Source organism: Vulpes vulpes, chromosome 13, assembly GCF_048418805.1.
Source record: "Vulpes vulpes isolate BD-2025 chromosome 13, VulVul3, whole genome shotgun sequence".
Classification (NCBI taxonomy): Eukaryota; Metazoa; Chordata; class Mammalia; order Carnivora; family Canidae; genus Vulpes; species Vulpes vulpes.
Genome location: NC_132792.1, coordinates 37,846,211 through 37,872,325, shown reverse-complemented (window position 1 = coordinate 37,872,325; position 26,115 = coordinate 37,846,211). Strand labels below are relative to the sequence as shown.

The window sequence follows — 26,115 nt, the reverse complement described above, 5'->3', positions numbered from 1 at the left end:
GTGATGGAGCCGGCAGTGGACGAGGTGACTTGTCCTGGCAGGAGCCGCGGGGACTGTGAGGAACGGTGGAACCGGGGACGTTCCCTCCAGGGAGAATCGTGGGCCTGGCGTGCTTGATGATGGTACTTGAGGCTGCGTAAGGGGTCAGCCCAAGGGGGCGGCGGGGGAGGAGCAAGTTTGGTGGGAGCGGAGTAGATGGGAAGCTCTATTTTGAATGTTTTATTTTTTATTTTATTTTATTTTTTTTTTTTTTTTTTATTTTTTTTTTTATTTTGAATGTTTTAATTTTAATTTTACCCAGGGGGCATCCGAGTGGAGATTTCTGCTCTACGCACCCAGTGTTAGGAAGCATCCCATCGTGTCTACTCGGTTATAACCGGTCTTATCTACGGCCACGGACAACTAATTTATTCTTGACTTTCGAGCATTCATCATCACAAGTCCCGATGGTCTCAGCGCAGTAAACACTTGTCCTGCCCAAACATTCCTGCCGCTTGCTCCTCCTCCAAGTCATCAAGTCAGGTCACTACCCAGAAGGTCTCTGGCTGCTGCAGAATCGGAGGCATAGGCTCCCCACCCAACAGCTGGGGTTGAATCCTGGGGCAGCAGCAGATAACTTCTTGCTTTCGGAATTCAGAGAAAAGGCCTATGGAGCAGGAGGCTGGCCCAGGGGTGGACCCAGAAGCCCATCAAGGCTGGTGGAGGTAGTGGGTCACCAGTAGCCAGCAGAGATGAGGGCCCCCCTTCAGCTGGACACCTCCGTGGCCCGCCGCGCCTCCGAGGGGAGCCAAGCGCCCTGGGAAGCAGAATGCAAACTCTCACTCGTAGGCTCCCCCTTTTTAAAAAGTCTATGAAATCGACCCGTACGTTGTGGAAAATCCTGCGTCACGGGCCAGGGAAAGCCTAACACTGGGCTTCGTCAGGCTGGAAGCAGGGACAGACCATTAAGGGAAACGCAACCGTGCACGGTGCGCACAGCTGTCCCAGTGAGCTGGTCCGCCAGCTCGGCTCCCCTCTTCCCAGTCCTTGTTCCCTCTTGCTTTCCTCCCCATCTTTCCCGCTCACCTGCGTTGGTTCCTCTCTCTTCAGGAGAGGCTCAGTGCATGCACTTGACGCCTTCCTGAGTGTCCGCTGTGGAGCCGTCGCACTGTCACCCGCTGGGGGGCCTGTGCTGCTCGGCGGCAGGACGGGGCGCGGGGCTCCTTCCACGACCGGGGGCCTCGCGCACACCTGCTGGCTCCTGAGGGACCGACAGACAGCATCTCTGCTCCTTGCCGGGCTCCGAAGCAGCCTGGGGGCAAACACAGACTGCAGAAAGGATGAAGATGTCACCTCGACGCAAACGGAAGGCTCTGTTGGAGGACGTGGCGGGGGCCTGAGTCGGCAGCAGGTGCAGCTGGGACGTAGGCTTCTCCTGGGACACCAACCCGTTAGGACTTTGCTCATAACAAAGAGCAAATGAGACACTGGCCCCTAGTTAGCGGCTTAGCGATCAAGTGTGAGCCTCCTCCTTTTTTTTTTTAATTTATTTATTTATTTTTTATTGGTGTTCAATTTGCCAACATATAGCATAACACCCAGTGCTCATCCCATCAAGTGCCCCCCTCAGTGCCTGTCACCCAGTCACCCCCACCCCCCGCCCACCTCCCCTTCCACCACCCCTAGTCTGTTTCCCAGAGTTAGGAGTCTCTCATGGTCTGTCTCCCTTTCTGATATTTCCCTTTTTGGGGAAGAACAACATAGGAGCGGAGGGGGCACGGTGTTCCCGTGCTCAGGAGGAGCCGCCAAGCCTGGAGAGCATGTGCTCCCCCTCTCCGTGCCCTGCTGCAAGAAGAGGCTCAGCCAGGTGGACTCCTGATCTCCTCCCCCCTCCCCCCAAAATGACACTAAAGGCAAAATTGTAGGCATCAGTGGAGGAGAGGTTTGTGCAAGGTTTTGGACAGTTGCCTCCTCCTGTGTGAGACTAGCGCTCCTGTCATCTCACTATTGGGTAACCCGTCTCTCTCAGAAACCCCCCTGGGGGGCACTAGATGGCATTTGGAACCGAGCTCGACCACTTCTTCCCCAAACTTTCATCAGGTCTCAATGTCCTATGAGACGCAGCCTAAACACTTCAGGCTGGTATGACATAATCGGCTTATTTTCCCCAATATTCATTTTCTCCCTCTTGCTCCCTCTGCCACTGAGGTTTAACGGGGCGCAGGCCTGCTCAGCGAACGACAGTTTTTCCCAACTTCCCACGTGGCCACTTCTAGCCCATGGGATATGAGGAAGCGCACCGTGGGCAACATCCAATCTCCTCCTTTAGGGAAAACCACGTGCCCTCAGCCCGGAATGGAGACGTGGTGGAGGTAAAGCAGCTTGCACCCGGCAGCCGGCATCTCAGGGGGCAGCGGTTCAGTAAGGTGGAAGGAATGTGGGTCTTTAGATGACTTGTGGAGTAGAGCCAGTTGCTCCTTTGGGCATCCTACCAGCGTAGACATTTACGCGATTTAGAACTCACCCTTCTACTCTGCTTCTTGCTAAAATGACCAAGCGAATAGACCACTACCGGCACGTAAGCATCTATGGTTTCCACTCACCGTCCTCCCGTTTCCCTGCCCAGCCCTCCGGGAACCTGCAGACATGCTCCTGAGCTTGACACGTGCATCCTTGCTCTGTGCCCCCAAGAAGTTTGCATGGGGGATGCCCTCATCACCTCTTCTTCCTCTGCCTGGGCTTCCTCATGCATAGAGGTCCAATTCACACTCACTTCATTTTACCCGTTTAACAGATAATGATTAAATCCCTACTCTGTGTCAAGCACTGGGTGATTCTCACCTACAATTTAAGGGCAGTTGTTGCAAAATATCAGTTACTACGTGCAACTCACCTGCCTCACAGATCCCAAGTCCCCATGTGGACCTCCTGCCACGGGACCCGCTCACCATATTGAATCCTGGTCGCCAACGGCATCCAAATTATGTCTCAAAGCGTTTCTTACGCAGCAGAGAATTTGACTCTTTGGGCCTTTGTTCCCAGTTCCTGGAAGGTAGCCTCTAAATCCTTGAAACCTCCCAAGTGACGAGGTGTCTTTGTTATTCATGGTGAGCTGTGACAGTCTATGTTATCCGTGTGACTCGTGGTGGGCCTATTTAGATCTAAACATCATGTGCTAACGCCTTGCCTCTGGATTGGTGCCAGCCATGCCAGAAGGACCCAGTGTGATTAGAGGTTTGACACTTTGAGCTACGTGATAGCAGCCTGGCCTCTGGCGAAGGAAGGGAGCAGAAAATTGAGTTCCATCATGTGGCCAATGATTCAATCAATTACACTTATATGTCAAACCCCTGATAAAAACTCCAGACACCAAATCTTGGATAAGCTTGGTGGACCATGCCCTGTGCGTTTCCTACGTTGATGTACTTCCTGGGAAGGTGATGTGTTCTGACTCCACGGGGAGAGAACATGGGAGGTTTGCCTTTGGAACCTCCCAGATCCCACCCCATGTGTCTCTTCTTCTGGCTTGTTCGAATTTGTATCCTCTTTGCTATAAAAAAAACACAAAGACAAAAACAAAACAAAAAAAAAACTCATAATCCTAAGTATTGCATTTCCTGAGTTCTCTTAGCAGTTCTAGCAAATTATCAAACCTGAAGGAGTAGAGTGACCCCCTATATTCGTAGCACTTGATCAGAAATGAGTTTGGTGTCTGGATCGCCAGACTCGCACCTGAAGTGAAGGCCGTCTTGTGCAGGGCTGTGCCTTTAGCCCGTAACGTTAGATTTGGGGGTGGTTAGTAGCAGAAGTCAGCATAGCATTCTTCCCTTGGGCTGGAATCTGAATTACCCGACTGTGGGCTGCATTCGCTCAACCAATGAGCAAAACTACCCTGAACATCGGCTACGTGTCATTGAATTGGGGGCTGAGTAAAAATAGATGAATTAATTCCAATCCCTGCCTTCAAGGGACCTGGAATCTAGCACAGAAGGAAGTTGTAAATGTATGATAACTCTTCATAGAACCACGTGCAATGCGTACCATCAAAGGGAGGATCAAGGGCAGCCCAGGTGGCCCAGCAGTTAGCGCCACCTTCAGCCCAGGGCGTGATCCTGGGTCCTGGGATCGAGTCCCACCTCGGGCTCCCTGCATGGAGCCTGCTTCTCCCTCTGCCTGTGTCTCTGCCTCTCTCTCTCTCTGGGTCTCTCATGAGTAAATAAATAAATTCTTAAAAAAAAAAAAAAAAAGAAAAGAAGACAACCTGAACATAAACTGGAATGATCAAAAATCACAGACCATAGAAACAGACCCACACAGACTTTCGGCAATGGAATCATCAGACTCAAACTCATTTTTAAAACATGACAAACCAAAAAAATAATAATAATAAATAAAATAAATAAAAAATAAAATAAAACATGACAAACCTGAAAATAGATGAATGGAACAGGACACCATACAAAGTGATGTAGACATTTGGAAACGAACTTCCAAAATAAAAGAAATACAAGGACGAAAAATACGATACCTGAACAGTGGTATCTGACTGCATCTTGGACGTAACAGAAAAGAAAGTAGCGAGCGGAAAGAAACTTTGGACATCTTTCGGGGTCACGTAGAATCTCATTTTCCAGGATTTTAGGGCAAAATCATTTTCTCATCTCTCAATGGCATTGGGTGAAGTGTCACGGGCTGGGCTGTTCTTTACAGAGCCTATTGGATAATTATTACCTCCATTTCCTTGCGGAGGCCGCGGCTCTCGAGATGTTTGCCGGGTGGTTGGCTGCCCTCAAATCTTTGCTGCGCAGCTCAAAGAGCGCCGCGGTTCATTTTCCTATTAAGGAGCCGCGCAGCCTTGACATTTGACCCAGGACTCTGAAAGACTGAACGTTTGCCATCTCTGGCAGGTGGACTTATCAGCAGGTGCTTCACGAGTGCCTACGAGGTCAATTTGATAATCGTTCCCTTTTTGATTAAAAGCCAGCATTCTTTTGTTTCTCCGCATCCCCCACATCCTGTGTCTGGGGTGCTGTACGGGTACAGAGGTCAACGACCCTCCTCCCAGCCCCATATGGCACCTGCAAGGCTGGGGAGATTTATCTGAAGTTTCCAGAAGCAAAATCACGGTAAAGACCTTTTCGTCCTTTATAAATTAAAGCTCGACTAACTCTTTTTTGGAAAGGGAGCCAACCCCCTGGGAGCTGCCGCGGAACCCTACAAAGCTGGAGGCGGCGGGAGAGTCTCTTTGAAGGGAAAGGCAGAGCGTGGGCACCTTTCATCCTCCCAGTTGTCCAGAAACCAGAGCTCTTGGCTACACGCGGGGAGAGCACCCGGAGCTGGGGGAAAACGCACGGTTGTCAGTGGGACATGTCCACGGTCCAGGAAAGGCCAGGAGATGCGGCCACGTGGGTGCGTGACCGTTCATGACAAAACCGGCCCCGGAGCCCAGGCTTCTAGATGTTAACGGTCCACGCTGAGCACTCACGAGCCCATCTCGGCCCAGCTTCCCGGTGTCCGCCAGCCCGCAGGTCCTGCTGCGACGACAGGGGACAGGGCCTCACCCCTTTGACCGGGATGGCAGAAGCGGCCCGGGGCCTGCGCTGAACCCTGGCAGAGGCGTGAGGTAGGCGGCAAAGCCCGCGTCACAGCTGCAGGCTCCAGGCCCCGAGCCCGAGGCCACACAGCCGGCCGGCAAGGACTCCGGACACAGCCCCACCGCGTCTGACCCTGGCCCGCTCACCTTCGCGTTCCACGGCCTCCCACAACTATTCCCGAGCTTCCTACTTGGACCCTGGGCGTATTCTCTTTCCATCTCAAACCACCCTGCGCTCTGGAGCCAGGTAATCTTTACACCAGCCTGTGACCACGTCCCTCCCTTCCTTGAAGCCACTCGAGAGTGTCCACCACCTGCTCCGACCCGTGTGTCCAGCCTCGGCCCCCAACACCGGCCCTCACTGGTCTGCGGACGTGTCCGGGCCTCCTACGTGTCCCGCTCCTGCAGTGCCCACCCTGCTGTTCCCTCTCCCTCAGAACACCCACACCGATCCCTTTATTTCCTCACCACTAAATGAATACCCCTGATTTCTCCCCAAGATTCATCACCAAGAGGCAGTATGGCTCAGTGGGTAAAGCACGGCCTGGAACAAGGTAACCGATTAGCTACGTGACCTTGGGCAACTTTCTCAACCTATCTGAGCCTCGATTTCCCAAAACATACAATGAGGATCCTTCTGGCTCATATCTAGAAGATGGTTAAAACACTTAAATTACTTCATACATATGAAATGCGTGGAACGGTGCGTGGAACAGAGTAATAGCTGCATGAGCAGGAGCCAGCCCCAGCGGGAGGAACGGGTGCCAAGCCCCGGGCTTGTTGCCGGGACACAGAAACGCATGGATCACGGCCCAGTAAGCGAGGGGGGCACGACCGCCAGGAATCACAACCCGGCGCCGAGGGCTGGAACACAGGCAGGTACAGAAGGCTGCGGAAAGGGCTGCGTGATGGAGGGGGTAAGGGCTCTGCGAAGAAATGACACTTCGTTGCAAAATTCAAGAAGTGTAGCCCTTGGCACCTACTCCTTGTGGCGTCAGAACAAATAGGGCACAACACGCGGGACCGCAGGGAGGCCCAGGGGCTGGCACGTGACGCCTGTGAGCCGAAGGCACACGCTCCACCGCTAACCCCCCCCCCCAGGCGATGCCAAACACGCAGAGAGGAAAACAGGCAGAGGCAAAGGAAGCAGAAAAACCCACTTTGCCACGTTCTATCCCGAACCGTCAGCCACGGCCCAGATGCCGTGCCTGGTTTGGGGGCAGTTTGGCACTGCAGTGATTAAGACAATTCTCTGCTTTTCCCCATTCCCTGAGCATCCTCAAAATAAATCCCAAAACCCCCTGAGCAAGTCGCTTCCTTGCTTCCTGAATAAGAGCACCGTGGCAGGGACGTGTCCTTCCTGCCCAGCTAGAGGTCACGTTCCATGGGTGCTTCCTCAGGGGACGCCTCCTCTGGGAGCAGAAAAGCAAGAAACAACCCAACGTGTGCAGACGGCTTCCAGGGTTCTCAGGGAGGGGGAGGCTGAGCGGGAAAGGACCAGCTTCCAGGCACCAACCGCAGCCAGGAACCCAGGCTTTACCGGGCCTTACCCTGAGATTAGGGGGCTCCCTTTAAGAGATTAGGAGACAGTATCAGGCCGAGCTCAAGAGTGCTGGGTCATACGTGACTTCACGCAAGGAGCCGCTGTTGCCAACGGGGGGGGGGGGGGGGTGGGGGGGGGGAGATGCAAAGTATTCGGGATTCCCGGGAACTCTCTGGAGCAATGACCTACCCTCCGGACCGGAAAGGAAATCAGCTTTGAGGGAACACTCACTGGCCAAGGATGTCAACAGAACTGAAACAAGTCACATAGTCCAGTATCCACCGGAGGCCCCCACACAGCGACCGGTCACTTCCCGAGGGGGCGCAGGAGGAAGGCCCGGGGCTGGGAGGCCCGTCCTGAGAGTGGCTGTGACCTGGGACGTGGGGTCTCCAGGATCCGGGGAGTGACGGCTGCAGCGGCATCCTGGGGGCCCCGCAGGTTCACCCTCCTGTCTCTACTCCCCACGGCCGAGCTGTTGAAGCCTCCAGAAGCCTGCACTCCAGCGATGCCCCGGAGCCACGGACACAGGACGCTTCAATGAGAGGCCGGGAGGGAGGGACCGTGGGGCTGCTGGGAGGGCGCAGGCCTCGGGGTGGGGAGCACAGCAGGTTGGGCACAGGCCGTGGGGTCACGGGGAGCACAGCAGGGAGGCTGCAGGGCCTCGGAAGCCGCTTCCCAGCACCAACCGCAAGTGGCCGCAGCCCCTTTGCTTCTGCTCCTACAGGCGGAGCCCTGCCAAATGCCATCAGGTTCCACCTGGACTTCTCTGTAACATGATTGCTAAGCCCCAGCCAAGGGCAAATTGGCTTGGGGACATATTGGATACAGGGAGGGGCAGAGTCACCGAAGCCCCGGAGGGCGGGTGCCCGGCCTGCGCTCTCCCGCTGTCCTCAGGTCCCGTCTAGTCTCCCTTCTGCGTCAGCTCTTCCCAGTTTCCAGCCTTTGTTGCCATCACTGCTCGGGGCCCATTTCTGCTTCATGGTCTCCATGTCTCCTCGCCCTTTTCTGCTACCTGGAGCATGATCCAGAAGGTTCTCTCCTTTGCTACAGCCAGTGGCTTGTGGAGAAGAGGGAGGGGGCAATGAGACACTCTCAGGGTGATGGATACTTACTGTCACATCAGCCACTCGGAGCTATTTCCATCTTTTAATGATCGATAGGTCCCTACGAGGGTTTCCCAGCTTGAGAGCAAGAGAAGCAGCCCCTGACGTGCAGGAACTGCCTGGTTCTGTCACCAGGCCAGGGTTGCTAGGAGCACCCCCCCCCCACCCCGCACACACAGCAAGGCCTTGTGGACTGTGAACGATTCCATGGAAAACCAGAATCAGACGGGACCACCCTGCCCATGGGAGGCCAAAGCAAAACCAAGACAGCCCATGAACGTGTCGGAGAACACACAGAGATGTGAACGTCGTCCGAGGCACAAACACAACCCAGCAGCCCCACTGCACAACTAGCCCTCCCTCCTCGCCCAGGTTATGTCCCCGAGTGCGCTCCAGGAATTCCAGCATTATCTTCCCTTTCAGCCAACACAAGGGAAAAGGCTTAAAGCCAACAGAGAACCTATGAGCGGCCTTGCACCCCGTGGTGCCCGGCTGCCTCCCTGAGGCCCAGCTGGATGCCCCGCAGCGAGGCAGCTGCAGAGTCGGGAGAAGAGCTTGGCATCCGCTCTGTGGTCATTAAAGGGGCTACGGTTATGGGGAGAACTGAGCCACTATGACCAACAAACCTCAAATTCCAGGGACTCGGGGGCGTAAAGGTTGCTTTCTCTGCCCAGGGACATTGCAGCGTGGGTGCTCCTGGCGAGCTCCCCTCCCCACGATGACTTCCTTCCCTGGCTCACACCCCGACCACCAGTTAGAACACCTGACATCCTGCTGCTTGGCCGCAGCCCGGCCCACTGAGTTAGCATCTGGGGGGCAGCCGGAGTTCTTAGAGCTTTCCAGATGATTCCCCCAAACCGCAAGGCTGAAGCCACTTCCCCAGAGCTCCCGAGTCCCCCGTGACCAGCCGTGAAGGCACCCAGGCCCTCTAAAGCCCAGCACCTGTCTGCCCACACGGCACCCCCGGGGACCTGCCCCACAGCCCCTCATGTGTGCAGGGGCCAGAAACGCATCCCCGCCTGGCACATCTCCGCCCAGCGACATTCCCGCACCAAGAAGGAGGCAGGGCCATCCGGATGGTCAGCTGTGCTCCATCGGGCGGTGGCATGTGTGAGGGGCTCACAGGAGGAGAAGGGGAAGGGGAGGAGTGGAGAAGGAGAAGGAGAGAAGGGAGAAGGGGAGAGGGGAGGAGGGGGGAAGGGGAGAGGGGGAAGGGGAGGAGGGGAGATGGGGAGAAGGGGAAGGGGAGAGGGGGAAGGGGAGAAGGGGAGAAGGAGAAGGAGAGAAGGGAGAAGGGGAGAAGGGGAGGAGGGGGGAAGAGAGGAGGGGAGGAGGCGAGGGGCTGCGGCTGCCCAGTCCCCTGGCCCTGCTGCACCTGCAGCCTTGCTCCCGCGTCCTCCCCCCACCCCGGGGTCCCTGCCCTCCCCCCCTCCCCCCCATAGGGGTTTTGTGTGGGGTTTGGGCTTCACTTCTGTGGTTTTCCAGAGGCTGGAGGCAGACCATCCACGAGCAAGCCGCTGTGCCTGACGTGATACTCAGGGGGAGGCGAGCCGGGGCCAGAGCACAGTAGGAGCCGAGGGATCGCTCCGTCCCCACCGAGTCGCCACTTGGGCCCGCTGCCAGCCCATGGGCAGCCTGAGGACCCGACCCTGAGGGCAGGAAAGTGGGGAACCTCAGCAGCAGGAGGACGGGTTGGTGCAGCCGCGGCCCGGGCAGCAGTGACCTAGCCGCGCAGGTGCTGGGACCCGCCGCCCGCGTGCCCGAGGACAGCGCCCTGGACGCCTCACCCAGCTTGCAGACGGTCCCTGGTTTGGAAACTGAACCTCCCGGGATGTCATTCGCTCGGAGATGGTCGTGGGCCCTACGAGTCCGGGGTGACGTTGCCCCGGAAAAGAGGGATTCGGCCGCAGAGCCGTGCACAGGAGGGCAGGGTGGGTGGGCAACAAGCGTCAGAGCCTGGAGCACTCTGGCCCCGACCTCGGGCCTGCAGCCTCCAGGGTGCTGTTGGGGCGGCCCGGGAAGGCCCACAGCCCCGGAGACCAAGGACGGCCACCGCGTATCTGGGCGTCCCGACTCAGCTCACCCTGGGCTCCAGGCCGTCCCCTGAGCTGGGACCCCTGGCCCTGAGGGCCTTTTTCATTCAAATGCTCCTCAGTCTTCCTCCTTTTAGCATCTGCTGGACCCCAGAGCCGTAAAAGCAATGCCAGTCAGCAGTCAGCGTCCTCCCCAAGCCTCACGCACACTCGTGTCAGGGAAAACTCGATCTTCACGCGTCCTTCCAGCGAGCGCGGTGCCCACTGCCCCCAGCTACGGCCCGGTGACAAAACCCTTTGGGGCCCCGCAGGATTTACCTTCGCTCCTATGGGGACCTGACGCTTTATTCCTTAAACTACTCCCTTTAACACATTTCTAAATCATTGCTTTCCACCCCGATCGGGCCTGGTTTTCTTCCACCCCGATCGGGCCTGGTTTTCATTGCTGAGTTTCAGCTGGAATGGCTTTCATAATGAATTCCTTTTTTTTTTCCTACGTTAAAACCTCCACCTCCTGAACGTTTAAAAGGGAAATGCAGGCCCTTTTTTTCATCGGGCCGTTTATCACAGCTCGCAAGTCCTCAAATCCATTTCCTTTAGAAAAGGTTTGTCTTTCTATGACAGGCGTATAAAAAGGCTTCATTACAGTTCTCTGGGCATCGGAGCTGCTCCACCCGGAGATAAAAGGGAATTCATTTTCTGGATTTTCCTTGAATGTCAGCGCCATCATTCCCCTTCCGTCATTGGAGCTCTTCCCCCAGGAGGAGCAGGAGGGAGAGAGGCTTGGAGTCAATACACAGCATCGAGCCCCGTTATTGACGAACAGGAATATCAAAAAACCCCAAATAACATCTGAGTTCACAGGAAAGAGGCCGTGAGGACAGAGACGGCCTCTACGGGGATCTAACAGCGGGCGAACCCGGAGGTCCCCGCCACCTCCCGCGCTGCAGAACCGCACCAGCACCCCCTCCAGGAGCCGTCACAGGCGTCGGGTGGGAGCCACAGCCAAGCTTCCTGGGCTTCGATGAGCCCGCAAGTCTCCCGGGGATCTGGTCAACATGCAGGCTTGCCCCCAGGTTTCGGGGCCGGCCCTGGGACTCTCCACCTGAGCGGCTGGTGCTCTAGGTCAGGGCGACCCTGCTGGCAGCCGGGCCGTGGAGCTAGAAGCAGTGCTTTCGGGCTGCAGGGAAGCTTTACTTCGCTTGCCCCCTTGGGCTGGATTTGCCTGCAAATCGCCCCAGCCTCACACGGCAGCCCAGGGCGCAGTTTCTTGCTAGTTTGTACCCACACCGGGGACCCACGGCGGCCGGCCTGTCAGATGGGCGGCGGGAGGCCACACCGGAGACTGACCACAGCCAGCGCCGTGGGCCTCTGTCCCAAGCATCTGGCGAAGGCTGCAGATGCGAGTCAAGGTGCCATGTGCAGGGGCCTCCCCCACCCCCCCGACCCGGAGACTCGAAGAGCCTCACCTCTGCACAGGGAGCTGCCGCGGGGGCAGCAGAATCTGCAGGCGGCCCAGGCGCCACGGGCCCCGCAACGTCTACCACTTGGGAGCCTCGGAAATGGCACAACGGAAGCAATGAGGCGCCGCCCTGACGCCAGAGGCTGCCAAGATGGTCCAAAGTGGAAAGGGCACTCGAGAGCTCCCACGACGCGGCCCAGTGGCTCCCCTCAGGGGCTCGGTGGAAGCTCGAACAGAAGCACACGGCGGCCGCTACACAGCAGGTACATGAGCCGGGCCCCTGAGTCCCCCCACCCGGGGAAACCCAGCGGGCTTGAGGAAATGTGGGTGACATCTGCTTCCGGGGCCGGGGCCGGGGCTCAGGGCAATGCATGAATGGTGAATCCTTGCAAGGCCACGCTTGTGACCAGGAAAATAGCTCGGATGCAGGTAGTAAGTCTTCCAAGCACGGTTGCATCCTCTGGTCTCGGCCACCTCTCACTTCCTCAGCCCCCGAGATGGCCAATCCCCCCAACAACTAAGCCTCATATGGGGACAGGGAACTGGGGGAAGGAACCACCGGTTGAGTATCAGCAGCAGCATCCGAGGAGGTGTGTGAGCTCAAGTGAAGTCCCATAAGGGATAAAGGATCTAATCAGCCCCATTCCATCCTGCCCGACCAAAGACGCACTCATACCCTCTGTCCCCAAAGCGACCGCCCTGGCCCAGGGCCTGAGCATCTCTGTTGTCTTGAGATGCTGCTTTCCCCGACGTCTACATTCCACTGGTTGCTTGTTCCCCTTTTCTTGCCTGAAAAAGGTGGACCCTAATATTGATAACTGGAACCCGGGGACACAGAAGAGCCCGAAGGTCCCTCCTTGCTTTCCTTGCTTACGTACCACCACAGCCACGCTAAGCCGACACGCTCCCCGCGCACCCACCTGTACCCACAGGCTTCCCACCCCACGGGCCCAGGGCAGCAAGATGCTCAGAGCAGCAAGACACAGGTACGGCGCAGGAATTCCCTGCGGTGGGGGCAGGCGGGCAACCTCCACGCTACCCCAGAGTGGCCCATGTGACGGCGAGAAGTCGCACATTTTTCACGGTATGGACGTGCTCGCAGCCAGTTACGCGAGACCCTAGATCAGCCTTTCTGAAAACGGGTGTAGGTCCCTTGCTAGCGCTTTAGTCACTCTGATGGCACCTGTAGCAGCTCAAGCCCGGCTGATGCTGATGCTTCGTCAACACTACCACGCCAGCTCCATCATCCTAGTGGTGAGCTGTGCCTCAATTTCCCCTTCTGCAAGATGGGAATGAACAGAACCGACCTCATAGCATTGTTAAGAAAGTACGTGAATAAAGCATGGAAGAGACCGAGAGCGATTCCTGGCATGTAGTAGGTGCTCAATAAATGCTGCTGTTGCTTCCTATGCCTCCCACTGCTAGGAGACGAGGTGGTGCAGCGGTTAACAGCAAAGGCCAAGGCTGGGTATGTAATCCCATCTCCACTAACCATCGGCAAGGTATCGAACGGCTCTATCCCTTGGTCGTCTCACCTACGAGATGGGGAGAACAGTGACCTGACCCCAGGGGTGTTCAAAGGCTACGGGGGATAATCCTGGGAAGCGCTGAGCTCCCGGGAGCCGACACACGGTGTGCATGTTCACTACCCCACTCTTCCTGCTGCCCCACATCTGTAGGGAGACAGGAGCTCCCTCGCAAGCTTTGAACGATCTGCCATCAACCGACACGGGCGCCAGCACCCTGGAGCGCGTCGCTCGGTGTGGGCACCTGCCCCTTCCTACCAGTCAGAGGTTGGCCTGCTAGTCCCGGTGAGGACGAGAGGCACAGTTGCTCTCTGCAGCTGCATGGCGGGCCCTGCTCCGCCCCAGGCAGAGGCCGCTGTCCAGGGGAGACGCCACTCTCTGGGGTCTCGAGAAGCCTTCAGGGAGGAGGAGGGGCCTTGAAAGCAGGTCCTGGGGGCTCCTGAGGGCTCCAGGGTGGAGCGTCTGTCTTCGGCTCAGGTCGTGACCCCGGGGTCCCGGGATCGAGCCCCACGTGGTGGTCCCCACAGGGAGACTGCCTCTCCCTCTGCCGCTCCCCCTGCACATGCTCTCGCTCTCATAAATAAATAAATAAATAAATAAATAAATAAATAAATAAATCTGTTTTACAAAGCACTTGACGGGATGAGCCCTGGGTGTTACACTATATGTTGGCAAATCGAACCCCAATAAAAAAATATACAAAAAAATAATCATATAAATAATAAATGGAACAAAGCTGTTGACCAGGCGAGCAGGCCTCCCTCCGACAGCCGACAGCCGGCTTACAGGGAAGCAAAGGCAGAAGTCCTTACAGGACTAAATCCCATGCGTCCGGTCAGCCTCCCCTCGTCCTGCCCCTTCATGAGCTCCTTCCTAAAACCAGCCAAAGCACGAACTTCCCTGGGACAATGCTGTGCCTGTGGACACCCCGCTGCTGGCTGGTGGGGGGCCTCCCGCAGGCCCCTCAGCTGCACATTCTGCGCAGGCCTCTCTGCTCGGCTTCCATGTGACCGCAGCCCTTCATCGTCCCTCATCAGCCGTGCTGAGCACCTGCTGCACGCCAGGCTCCGGAGATCCAAGAGGGCCCGTCCCGACCCCAGGGTGTGCTGTGCTGGTAACCAACCCTCCCAGCGTCACAGCCCACACTTTGCAGCCTTTGCCAGATTCCGTGATGCATAAGGTATTGTCACCACAGTCGATCCAAGCTGTAGACGACGGGCCCTGTCCGTCAGCTCCGGCCCCCTTAACGGTCGGCAATCTCCCTTCTGGTACCAGCGGGTCCAGGACCACCCCGGGACCTCACAGGTGAGCCAGGGAGACAAGCCGCCCCTCAGAATACGTGGGCAGCCACAGGGAGCAGAGGCAGACTCGACCCGCAGAGTCTGGTCAAGGGAAGAGGGAAAGAAAGATCACGAACTTCAGCCACCGGAGGAGGAGGGAGCTTAAGGTTTTCAATGTCCCACCAGATCCTAAGCACAGACTGCTTTCGTTTTTTCTCTCTTTTTTTTTTTTTTTTTTGCTTTTGTTTTTTCTGTATCTCCCTGGTCGCGTCTTTCAGCGGACTCCCCCGTGTATGACATTCATACACATCACAGCAATTAACTTGAGATTTTGAAGCAGAGGGAATTCGTAGAAGTCAACACTCGCCTCCTTTTCCTGGTGGCCATCCAAGTGGTTTCCAGATTTCACAAAAGGAAACCTTGCCGTTGCTAACTGCGCCCTGAAAACTCGTTTTATTATTTTGACTTTGGTTTTAATTAACTGTACATATGGCTGCTTGCTCATTAGGGTCAGATGGCCCAGCTGGGGATGGATCTTCCTGGCATCTGGGCTGTGTTAGCGTGTGCCTTTGGGATTTGGGTCTCTGACAAGAGTTCGTGAAGGAGAAATTCGGGAAAGGTTACAAACTCAGGTGCCAAAAGCAACTGCATTGGCTCCTCCACAGTGAGAGCAAAGGAACAAAGAACCACAGAGGAAGGGTCCAAGGGAACAAACCAACTTACCGTGAGGCAGAGTTTGATCGAGGACCGGTCAAGCTCCCTGGGGTGCCGGATGGGAGCTGACGCATCTGCTGGTTTGAAGAGTTGGCAATTTCCAAAATAAGAATTCAATGACACGCCACCAAGTCCAAGAGCAGCGAATGCCAGTGGCCTGGAAAATACCACTGCCCAGAGATGCAAGTTTTGTTTGTGTTACGGCTGACTCTCGTGTTTTTAATGCAAAGCCCAAAAATCACTTAGTGGAAAAAAACAGTTTTGTGACCCTGGTGGGCCCCACGCTTTTGCTGCCTTCGGAAGAGCCTTCCCTCCCGGAAGGTGTACGTCTCCCTGTATTTGTTCAGAGTGTATATCAGGTCAGTTTGTTGTTGTTCAGTTATTTGATCAGGTCAGTTGAGGGGGAAAACCCACCAATCCACTATTGGTCTTGAGCATGTAAACAACGTGGTTGAGTCACCACGTTTCCAGCGTGGCTAAAGCATCTGGAATGAAGGCACCACTCCAGAACATACGTAAGAAAGGAGAAAAAGGGAAAATAACGTGATTCACAAAAGCCTCCAGCATCCCAAAACATCGATTATAAAACGCCAATCAAGTTCTCTTTGGTTCCGTCACGGAAAATTAATAATTCTTTACCAGTGGCTCCCAAACCCAGCCTTTCCCTTTCAATAAAAATCTTTGCGTGAACTCCCTTAAATTCAAATTTTCTACGACATAAATATATCATCAGATTGCTCCGCGGGCCCCACAGACGTATCCTTAGTAGCAAGAGACAGTGCAACGAACATCACATTTACAATAAGTTTGAGCGAAAAAGTCAGTGGCATAGAGACCCCATAAAACACCAAAAATCTCCCTGAATTCATTAGCATGTACTCTACTAAGTAGCAAGGTTAATAATACGCATCGGATCGTATTTATCACTTGCATCCTAGTTACTTCCAAAAGTACTTGAAATGGTAAAGACAACACACACATACACTTTTCAATCATTAAAGGTAAAATATCAAAAACATTTACTTGGGAGGAGGAAGATTATTACACCAGCAACCAAGGCTAAAGCAAGTCACGGTAACTGAGTCCTAAATTTTGCTTGATTTTTCTAGTAGCAAACAGAAAATTTGGTGAATTATATAATCGTCACTCATTAAAAGAGAAATAAAGTTTTTCCCCTGGTGCTAAAATCTAAAGAGGAAGTTGTCACATGAGGCTCAGGTAAGGACTATATAATAAGAAGCGACTCTTCAAACAATTTCAAGGACGGGAGTACATCCCTCATGAACGCGTTTCCCGTATTTGACCCCAAGGTCTGGTGCTGGGCCAGGACCCCGCTCGGGCCTGTACCCGGAGCAGGAAGCCACCGCTGCCCTGGTAGCTGGGTCTTTCCTGCTGCGTCTAATGCACAGAGAGCCTGGAGAACCGAGGGCACTGGCTGCTCCCGAGGCGTGTTAGGGCCCCCCTGTTGAGTGCAACCTCATGGCCCAGACATAGCCGTGGAGGGTGGCAAGTCTACACTCTCTGGGACCCAGGTCAGGCCGAAGCTGTCAGCGGCAGGAGCACGGGCAACACGACGCCGGGTGGCCTGAGGCTCCGGGAGGAGCCTGGTCCCTGCCCTGCCCCGCAGGGGGGCCGAGGCACACATTCAGAGCTCAGAGCTCGAGGGTCCACACCGCCTGACTCCGTCAATGGGCTCGGAGTGTGTCTGCGGCTTCCCAGGTGTGTGCAGCCTTAAATGGCGACTCCCTACAGGTGACATTCTAGGTCCCTGCCCCTTCACCCAGGAGGGTGAATTAAAGGAGGGTGAATTTTCATCTATGGATAGAAATGCGGCTTCTGGAGCAGGTCGGCACCGGAACTCCTGGGCCTCAAGCAGCTCTGCCCTCTGGCCCCAACACATTGCAGTCACCTGAAGCCCTGGAGCTCTAATGTGAAGGACAAAACAAACAACTTGGGACCCAGAGAAATATTTAAGAGCAAGCATTTCCAGGGCTCCTTCTTGGGAGGCAGGAGGGGGCCTGCACACCCCCCTTGGGTACGTGTCTGACTCCTGCAGCCCTGCTCCCTGGCCGGGCCCAGCGGGGATGGATAGGGCAATGAGTTCATCCTAGACATCTCTGGGATAGTCCATCGAAATGCTGAAAATCGTCAGCTCAGAACATCAATTTTGATTTGGAAGAACCAACAGAAGATAAAAAGAAAAAGATGAAAGTAATTAACGACGTTTTCTGGGAACAGGCAGCTGGGTGTGAGTCTGGCCTCCAGGTCTGCTGGACGGTGGAGCTTTCTAGGTCCTGTGCCTTTGTTTCCTCACTTGTGAAACACGGTGAGCAGAGCACCTCCCTGGAGGTCACGGGTCTTACATGAAGTGGCCGCGGCGACCAGGGAGCACCCAGGTGCAGGGCTCGTTGCCATCCCTCCTCTGGGCACCGTGCTCCTCACCTTCCAGTCACTTTGTTCTCAGACATGACACTTAGGCGTCGTCTTTGGGAAAAGGTGCTCCAGGAAGGGGGTGCCACTGACACGGTGACATGAGGCTATCCGGGTGCCAACTGCACAGCGGTGAAAGGCTCAGGTTCCAAGAGGTTGGTCAAGGTTGAAAAGCCATTTTGTGACAGCCAGGTTCCAAATGCCCAACCAAACATCCTGCAGACGGGGGGAGAACATCTGTTCTAAAAATACAAATGAAAACACTAATAAACCCATTTGAAAATGGCCTTCTGTTTCTTTGTTCTTTGCACACTCACTACTATGGGGCTGGTGCCCCGTGAGCTGGCTTCCGGGGAATGTCTCTAACTTACCAGTGAAGTCCACTGCGAGCCCAGAGCAGAGGCCTTTGGGTGTCCGAGCTGCCGATGGGGCGGCGGGTGCCGGGAATCCCGGGGCAGCAGGTGCGCCGAGGGTCCAGGCCGCCCCGGGCCGCGTGGCCAGCCAAGTGCCAGGACTAAGGACCCTTGGGCGCAGCCCCGAGCGAAGCCCCTGGGGGCCTGTGGAAGCACCCCAGGCCTCACCCGCAGGCAGGATAACATGGGGGCCGGTGCTTAACCCACCGCTCAGTTTCCTAGGGTTGAGGCCGCATTGCCCACACATCCGTGCCGCTTGTCAGCTACGTTGGGCCTCGGTGTCTCCTGTCCACCTCCCCTCCCCATTTTCCCGCTGACACACCCCTGCACCTCCCAGGTCAACCGCTTGCCCTTGAATCCCTGCCTTGGGGTCTGCCTCAGGGGAAGCCAAGCAAAGGCGGCCTCTCTTCCTTAGGAAGAAATCTAAACTGTCTGGAGAGCAGCTAAGCCCCAGTGCTTCTCCCTTCTGCCCGCAGATTTGCCAAACTGTAGGACCGTGCGGGACCGCAGCCCAAGCATGGGAAGCCTCCAGTGGGTGGGTGATGAAACCCCAGGGCCACCCCGCAGGAGGCAGCCTCCCTGTCCATGGGCACTGCTGGTGGGGGGGAGGGAGGAAGGAGGTCTTGCTCGCCTCTCGGTGCCCCCTCCAGCCCCGCCGGCCACATGGCCTCCGCCCAAGCAGCAGAGCTCCCAGGATGAGCACGGCCGCACAGTTAGGTCCTCGCTCTCCCCGAATTTCAGTAGGAACCCAGTTTTATTTTTAACTGTGCAGAAAGGCATCGCCATGGTAACATAATGAACTCCAAGAGCAATTTGATTGATTGATGATGTGCTAGTGAAGGAGGATTGACATGAAAGGCAGGGGAAAAAAATCATCCAGCTTTATGACCCTGGGCTGCCTTTATAGATCCCGGGTACTAGATGCTAAGAGTAAATGATAATCTACTTATCCCTATGCAAAGGGAAACACGGATTTTTCTTACTCTGGTCCCCAAAGCAAAGTGATAAAGAAAGAAGCTGGTGAGTTGACCCTCAAAGAAGTGAGCTGCTCTCATTAATGTAGGGGACCGGGGACCAACGCAGCTGAAGGCACATGGTATTTGCCAGGCCGGCACAGCAGCAGCCAGGTGCCTGCCAGCAGGTGCCCGGGGAGCCCTCCGCCCCTCCCGGCCCCTCACGCATGTCCCGTCCGACCATCCTCTCCTTGACTCTTGCCCTTAGTGGAGGGGGTAACACATTTGAAATAATCCTGTAAGTATTTTCCCTCCTAAAGAAATTCCACGCCTTTCCTTCCAGCCCAGACACCATCCAGGGCCCAGGGAAGGGAAAGGAGATGGCCAGCAGGGAAGGAGGAGGACGGGACCCAGGACCCATTCCCATCGGACAGGGAAGGGACGGTGGCAAGCTTTTCCTGGTAGTGGGGGAGAAAGTTCTAGAGCAGCAATTCTCAGAACGGTCTGGATCTTCCTGTGGGCCCTTGAGATCCTTCCCGGGGGCCACGGTCAAGGCTAGCTTCATGGGGCGCCTGGGTGGCTCAGTCCGTGAAGCGTCTGGCTCTTGGTTTCAGCTCAAGTCATGATCCCAGGGCCGTGAGATCGAGCCCCACATCATGCTTCATGCTCAGCGCAGAGTCTGCTTGAGATTCTCTCTCTCCCTCTCCACCCCCACTCCTCCTCTTGCTCATACTCACAATCTCTAAAATAAATAAATATTTTCTTTTTTTAAAAAAAAGCTATTTTCATGATCCTGCTAAGACACTGCCTGTCTTTTTCACTCTTACTCTGTCACAAAGGTACAGTCGTTTTCCAGAGGCTACGTAAAATACAGAATCACAATAGTTTGAAGCCAAAGTACACGCCCTCTGTTAGGTGTATGCTTCTATACATGCATCTTTGACAAAGCCAGATACTGAAGAAATTTGAAAAAAAAAATTAAAATTGCCTTTCTTACTAATTTTTTTTGGAAAATATGTTTCCCATTTTTAAACGTCATTGCGTTCATCTGTAGTTCGTTTAGTTTAATGTTATTTTTAAATGGAGCAATGACATTTTTAAATTTCTAATACAGGGCATATCAGTAGATACAGATCTTCCTCGACTTTCAATATAGTTATGTCCCAATAAGCCCATTGAAAGTTGAAAATGTCATACGTCAAACATGTGTTGAGTACGCCTAACCTGCTGAACGTCACAGCCTGGGAAGAGAACAGAGGAGAAGCCGAAAGAAACTCTCTAGGAAGATTGTACTTTAAGTCAATTATATGTTAATTAAGGACTGTTTTATTTATGCTGCAGAGACCAAGTTTCTAGATTTGGGCAAAAAAAAATTTTTTTAAGATTTTATTTATCGGGACCCCTGGAAGGCTCAGCGGTGGAGCATCTGCCTTCGGCACAGGCCGTGACCCCGGGGTCCCAGGATCAAGTCCCACGTTGGGTTCCCTGCATGGAGCCTGCTTCTCCCTCTGCCTGTGTCTCTCCCTCTCTCTGTGTCTCATGAGATCACGACTTGAGCCGAAGGCAGACGCCCAACTGCTGAGCCACCCAGGTGCCTCACTTTGGGCAAATTTAAACTGTTTTTTTTTTTCCACATCATTTGAAATTGTTGTTCTCAGCAACATGAGATCAACCGGGGGTGGGGGGTGTTTATATTTTGACTCCGGCTAGATGTTTTTTTTCTCTATTCCTTTCCTATTAAAAACACACACACACACACACCTTTCCCTTTACCAATGTTTTCCTCCCACTTTTTCCTTCTCCATCCCTCCCCACTCTTCCTCTGCCTCCTTCTTCCTCGTCCATCACTTTTTTTCCTTGCTCTCTGCCCTGAGTTGCTGGTAACCCAAACCCACTGACCCAGCAGAATTAACAGCTGTTTCCTTACTGTGGGCATACTACAGTTCCCCGGGACCTTTGCACGGAGGATTTCATGTCATCCTCACAGTGACCTCTTCAAGGTCATGCTTGCTAGTTTACTGCTGCTCAGAGTAATTAGAAAATTTGCTCAAGACACGCAACTGGTTCTGTCAGGGCCAAGATTCTAATAGGTGTGGTGCGCTTTGGATTCTTTGGTCCATGGGGTATCTGTGGGTCACCAGAGACCTCCCTGGTGATCTCCCACACGAGCTCCTTAATTCGTGTGATGCTCCCTCCAACCAGCCACTCATGACCACCCTCAGCAGGCCACTCCAAAGATCCTGTCGTCCAGGATCCTGACACCCCTCCAGGTGACCCTCTTAAGCAGAGTCTCTAAAATCTCTCCAGGCTATGGTCTACCCGGGCTCTGTTGGAAATACACATCCTTGCCCTACAAACTCATCATGCAGGCCACCCCCTGGGATGCCACTTTTCTTTGCTCTGTCATTGGATCAGCTGGCCCCGAGTCTTCTGGCCTTTAGGTTTTCTTGTGTGTGTCCAGCACCGGCCTCTGAATCCCATAGTCTCCAGAGCTGTCATGCCCCCCCTCCCAAGTCTTCCCTTCTACAAAAGCAATATCATCAGTTACTTTAATAATTCTTACAAGATGTGCTTTCAAGGCTGCATCAGTGAGCTATTGCTGTGTAACAAACCAAAGTCAATAGTTTAAGAAACAGCCCTTTTCTATAGCTCACGGGTCTACAGGTCGGCTGGGTCACTCACTTATCTGGGCTTAGCTAATCTGAGCTGAGCTCATATATATATATATATATCGGCAGCCAAGTGTCAGGTTAGCGTGGGGCTGGTTGGTCTGATATTCTCCTCTTCAGGGGGGGAAGGGAGCAGTTGGCTTTCTCAGCATTGAGCAGAATGGCCTGAGTTCGCTCGCATGTCAGAGGCATGATTCTAAGAAAAAGCATGAAAATGTCCAGGGGTTCATGAAGTCTAGGCTCAGAGCAGTTTCTACACAGGCCAAAGCAAATCCCAAGGCTTGACTCAAGGCATGAAGACATAGACCTGACCTCTCGATAAGAGGAGCAGCATGGTCAAATTGCAAAAAGGATGGAAACGGGGAAGAGGTTGAAAGAGATTGGGAACGTTTTTGTGATTAATCTGTCACACAGGCAATTTTCTGTACTGGTCTTTACAACGAGCTCTGGTTCATGTGGGTCTCACTTAGTCCCGTTTCTATTAGTCTAGACTAAGATGGACATTAATGTGTAAGGGAAGCCACACAGAAAAGTTCTGACTAGCACCGATGTTAGTGTTGACTCGTTTCTTTGCCCCATCTCCTGGTACTGCTAAATCACCTGAACCCACGTAGCAGATTCCTGGACTCCCAGTTCAAACCTTTGCAGAGGAAAGACAAGCTTTCTTCCTTCATAGATTCAGGAGTGGGGACTGCAAAGTAATAAAAGGCAGATTTAATAGGAGAAAAGGAATATGTATTTCTTAATGTTGATTTTTTTTAATGTTACATGCATGGGAGGTTCATAGAACAGAAGTGAAAATCCTTAAAACGTAATTAGACTCAGAAGCTTATATACAATTTTAACAAAGGTTGAAAAGTTGCAGAAATGTGAGTAGGCAAAGGGCTCCTAGGGGTGGTAAATTATGGAAAAGTAAATAAAAACATGGGAAACTTAGTGATATTAAAAGGTTTTTTAGTAAGGTTTGTTATGCAGACTTGAGTCGGTGTCCTCTCCACGGAGAATTTTCTAGAGTAATTAAGAATAATTCTCCTCTTTCTAATACAGGAGAGGGGGACTGTTTTTACAAATGGGATTTTATGTTACCTTTATGAAAGGTATTTTTAGGGATCCCTGGGTGGTGCAGCGGTTGAGCGCCTGCCTTCAGCCCAGGGCATGATCCTGGAGACCCGGGATCGAGTCCCGCGTCGGGCTCCCTGCATGGAGCCTGTTTTTCCCTCTGCCTATGTCTCTGCCTCTCTCACTGTCTGTGTCTATCATGAAAAAATAAATAAAATCTTTAAAAAAAAAACGTACTTTTAGACAGAAATGGAGAGGGCAGAGAGTTCCTCCTGAGTCTGATGTTTCTTAATTGCTTTCAGCTCTAAATATCCTTTATGTCAAAGTGGCATGTCCTGGGGTGGATATTCTGATCCCCTTCACATATACCCCTGCTAAATTTCATCTTGCCAATTTAAGCTCCTGTCTTTGTCCCCTGGAATCCTTCAGATTTCTTGGTCGAGAAGCCTGAAAATGTCATCCAAGCTATTTCCTGCCAAAAGTCCAGAAGATCGGGGTCTGATCAAACCTGAAAATTCTGACTCAACTCAGCAGCTCCGTTCACACATATGAGACCCTCTGACCCAGGGCAGCTCCAAGAGGAAGGAGAATCCACAGCAACGGGCTCTGCAGCTGGTGGCGAGAGAATTCTAGTCCCCGTAGAAAGACCCTCCTTATCCAGAACAAGCCTCTACGACCAAATCCAGATGTGTGGGGAGGTCCGTCCAGCAGGCCCTGTGGACACAGCCTGAGACGATTCACAAGGCCATGCCAGAGGAAAGAAAGGAAATCAAAGAGCAGGGACAGTAAAGAAATAAATCAAAAGGAAGAAATCAGAAAAAGAAGGAGAAATTAGCCCGTGGTAAAACTTATTTTTGTGAAAGGGAAAAATAGGTTGGGTTATGAGACCATGGAAAGGAGTGAGAGTATCTCCAATGCATTTCCGGCCCATCTGTTAGGGCCGAAGGCTATTGCGCATTTGGCGACCACTCCAGGGGGCCCTCCTAACTGCAGCCCCAGCAGGTGGACACGTAAGAGTAAGGCTATGGGACCAACTGGGCGGATGGGCCGGATCTGGAGGCCTCTAAGAGCCACTCCCACCTCTCCTCTAAGGAAACCGGCCACTAGTCCAGCCCCACAAGAGCGCATCCTAAAGACCAAAGGTCCAGACCACACGAAACTGAAATGGCCTCTCATGGGGAGACCGGTAGGGATCACAGCTGCCGGCGTGGATTGTAGGGGCCCCTGGTGGACTAAGATCCACGCGGCCTGCACGGCTTGGCCCCATTGGGCACCCGGCCCGGTGCTGACCCGAGGGCTGAAGGGCCACCACCGGTCTCCGGGCCGCAGGGCCCTGCTAGCCTCCGTGGGCCTCGGACTGGAGAAGACACGTGCTCTGCGTAGGTTGAGCGATCTCGGGGAAAGGGCTGGAAGGACAAGAGGCTGCTCGGGACGCCTGCAGAGCTCTGCACTCGCAGCCCGGAGGCCGAGAAAGCGCGCTGCCAGGAGCCGGATGTCCCCATCCTGTGACAGCCGCCGGCCACCGACTGCAGGCGAGGGCCACCAAGCACCTGCCGCCCCAGGGTCCTGGAGGCCGGAGGTCAGCTCCGTCGCAGGCCGCCGCCCAGACACCAAGTACAATTCGTCCTCGACTTCTCGCTTCCGGGGCTGCTGCAAACCCTCAGCAGCCTACGGCACAACAGACGTGGAAAAGGCTCACAGGTTAGTAAGCCGAGGGGGAAAACCTCTCTAACAATGAAGCATCCACATAAAATGCCTTGAACAGCAGCGTGCACAGGGGTGCGCCCACGTGGTTGGGCCGCGCCGAAGATAGGAAGCTGGACAGAGCATCACTTTCACTCCAGCAACATGAAAAACTTGGATAAACTGAAAAAGTCATAGTATGTTTTGAACCCATCGGAGAGCCAAGGCCTCAGCGCAGCCAAGGAGCATGAAATCCAAGGGAAGGAAGCCCGTCCAAGGAGACGGCCTGTGAGCCTTGGCTCCCCTAGAGCTCTCGGCATGGGGCAGGCCAGCCTCCAGACGAACGGGTGGGAATCCAGCTAAGAGCCGTTTGCTCTCTTCCAGTTTTATCGAGACGTAATTGCCACACAGCACTGTGTAAGTTTAAGGTATCCATCAAGACGACTATGCATTACAGTACATATAAATATTTGAAAGTTGCTAAGAGAGTAGATCCTAAAAGTTCTCACCACAAGGGGGAAAAAAAGTGTGGATGTTAACTTATTGGGGCAAAATCTTTAACAAGTTGCTAACAGCCAAAATGTGGGCTTCCCTGAATGTGTGGACTCCTGGGAAGCCGCAACCTCAAAGGGAGCCTCTCTCAATGGCTGGCTCCTCTCTGCAGATGCCCACCTCGTGGCGGAAGACCAAGAGGATATAGGGACAGACCTGAAACCAGCGCGGCAGTTCTCCCAAAAGACAGTTTTCTACAGCTTTGACTCTTAAAATAATAGTAAGGCATCACATACATTTCATATATCTCATTTTTTTTATAAATTTATTTTTTTATAAATTTATTTTTCATTGGTGTTCAATTTGCCAACATATAGAATAACACCCAGTGCTCATCCCATCAAGTGCCCCCTTCAGTGCCCGTCACCGAGTCACCCCCACCCCCCGCCCACCTCCCCTTCCCCCACCCCTAGTTCGTTTCCCAGAGTTAGGAGTCTCTCATGTTCCGTCTCCCACCCTGATATTTTATTTATTTATTCACGAGAAACACACAGAGACAGAGACACAGGCAGAGGGAGAAGCAGGCTCCCTGCAGGGAGCCTGAGGCGGGATCAGGACCTGAGCTGAAGGCAGCCGCTCAACTACTGAGCCCCCAGGCATCCTCTCTCCCAAATTAAAGAAATAACTAAAACTGAGATGGGGGGGGGGGGATCCAAGATAGAACACAAAAAGCGAAAAAATGGCTCTCGCTGTATTACAAATAAATAACCACATGGCAAGGGGTAGAGAAGACAAGAACCAACCTGAGTAAGTATGGAAAACAGCGTCTTGACTGGACACCATACAGCCAAAGAGAAAAGGAATGACGCCAAATGCTGAGACCTGGTTGTCAAATGTATTTCTCCCAAAGGTGTGGGTTAGTGGTTCTGAAGCTCATCATGCATGAACTAGAAGTGAATAACTAGGTTCCATACCAAAGGTCAGGAAAGCCAGACTTCTTACCATGACAGAAAGAAGTTACAAGGAGAAAGGCTAAAATGAACACTCTGGTGTTGGATTGGGATCAGAGGTATCAAGATAAACTCGCTGTTTTTAATGTTTTTAATGTCTCTACGGATAGTTCCAGAAATAGAGCTGTGTGAGGATGCATGCGCTATAGTACACACCTGTGTTCTCTAGCCCG

The 26,115-nt window shown here is 53.7% G+C and overlaps 1 long non-coding RNA gene across 1 annotated transcript; it reads right to left on the bottom strand.

Moving 5' to 3' along the window:
- Positions 1-364: 364 nt before the first annotated feature.
- Positions 365-2,977, bottom strand: LOC140595052 (uncharacterized). The gene is made up of 3 exons (XR_011996448.1): positions 2,928-2,977; positions 1,066-1,308; positions 365-796 (listed from the first exon to the last, which is right to left on the bottom strand). It is a non-coding gene; the product is annotated as an uncharacterized lncRNA (long non-coding RNA).
- Between the last annotated feature and the right edge of the window lie 23,138 nt (positions 2,978-26,115).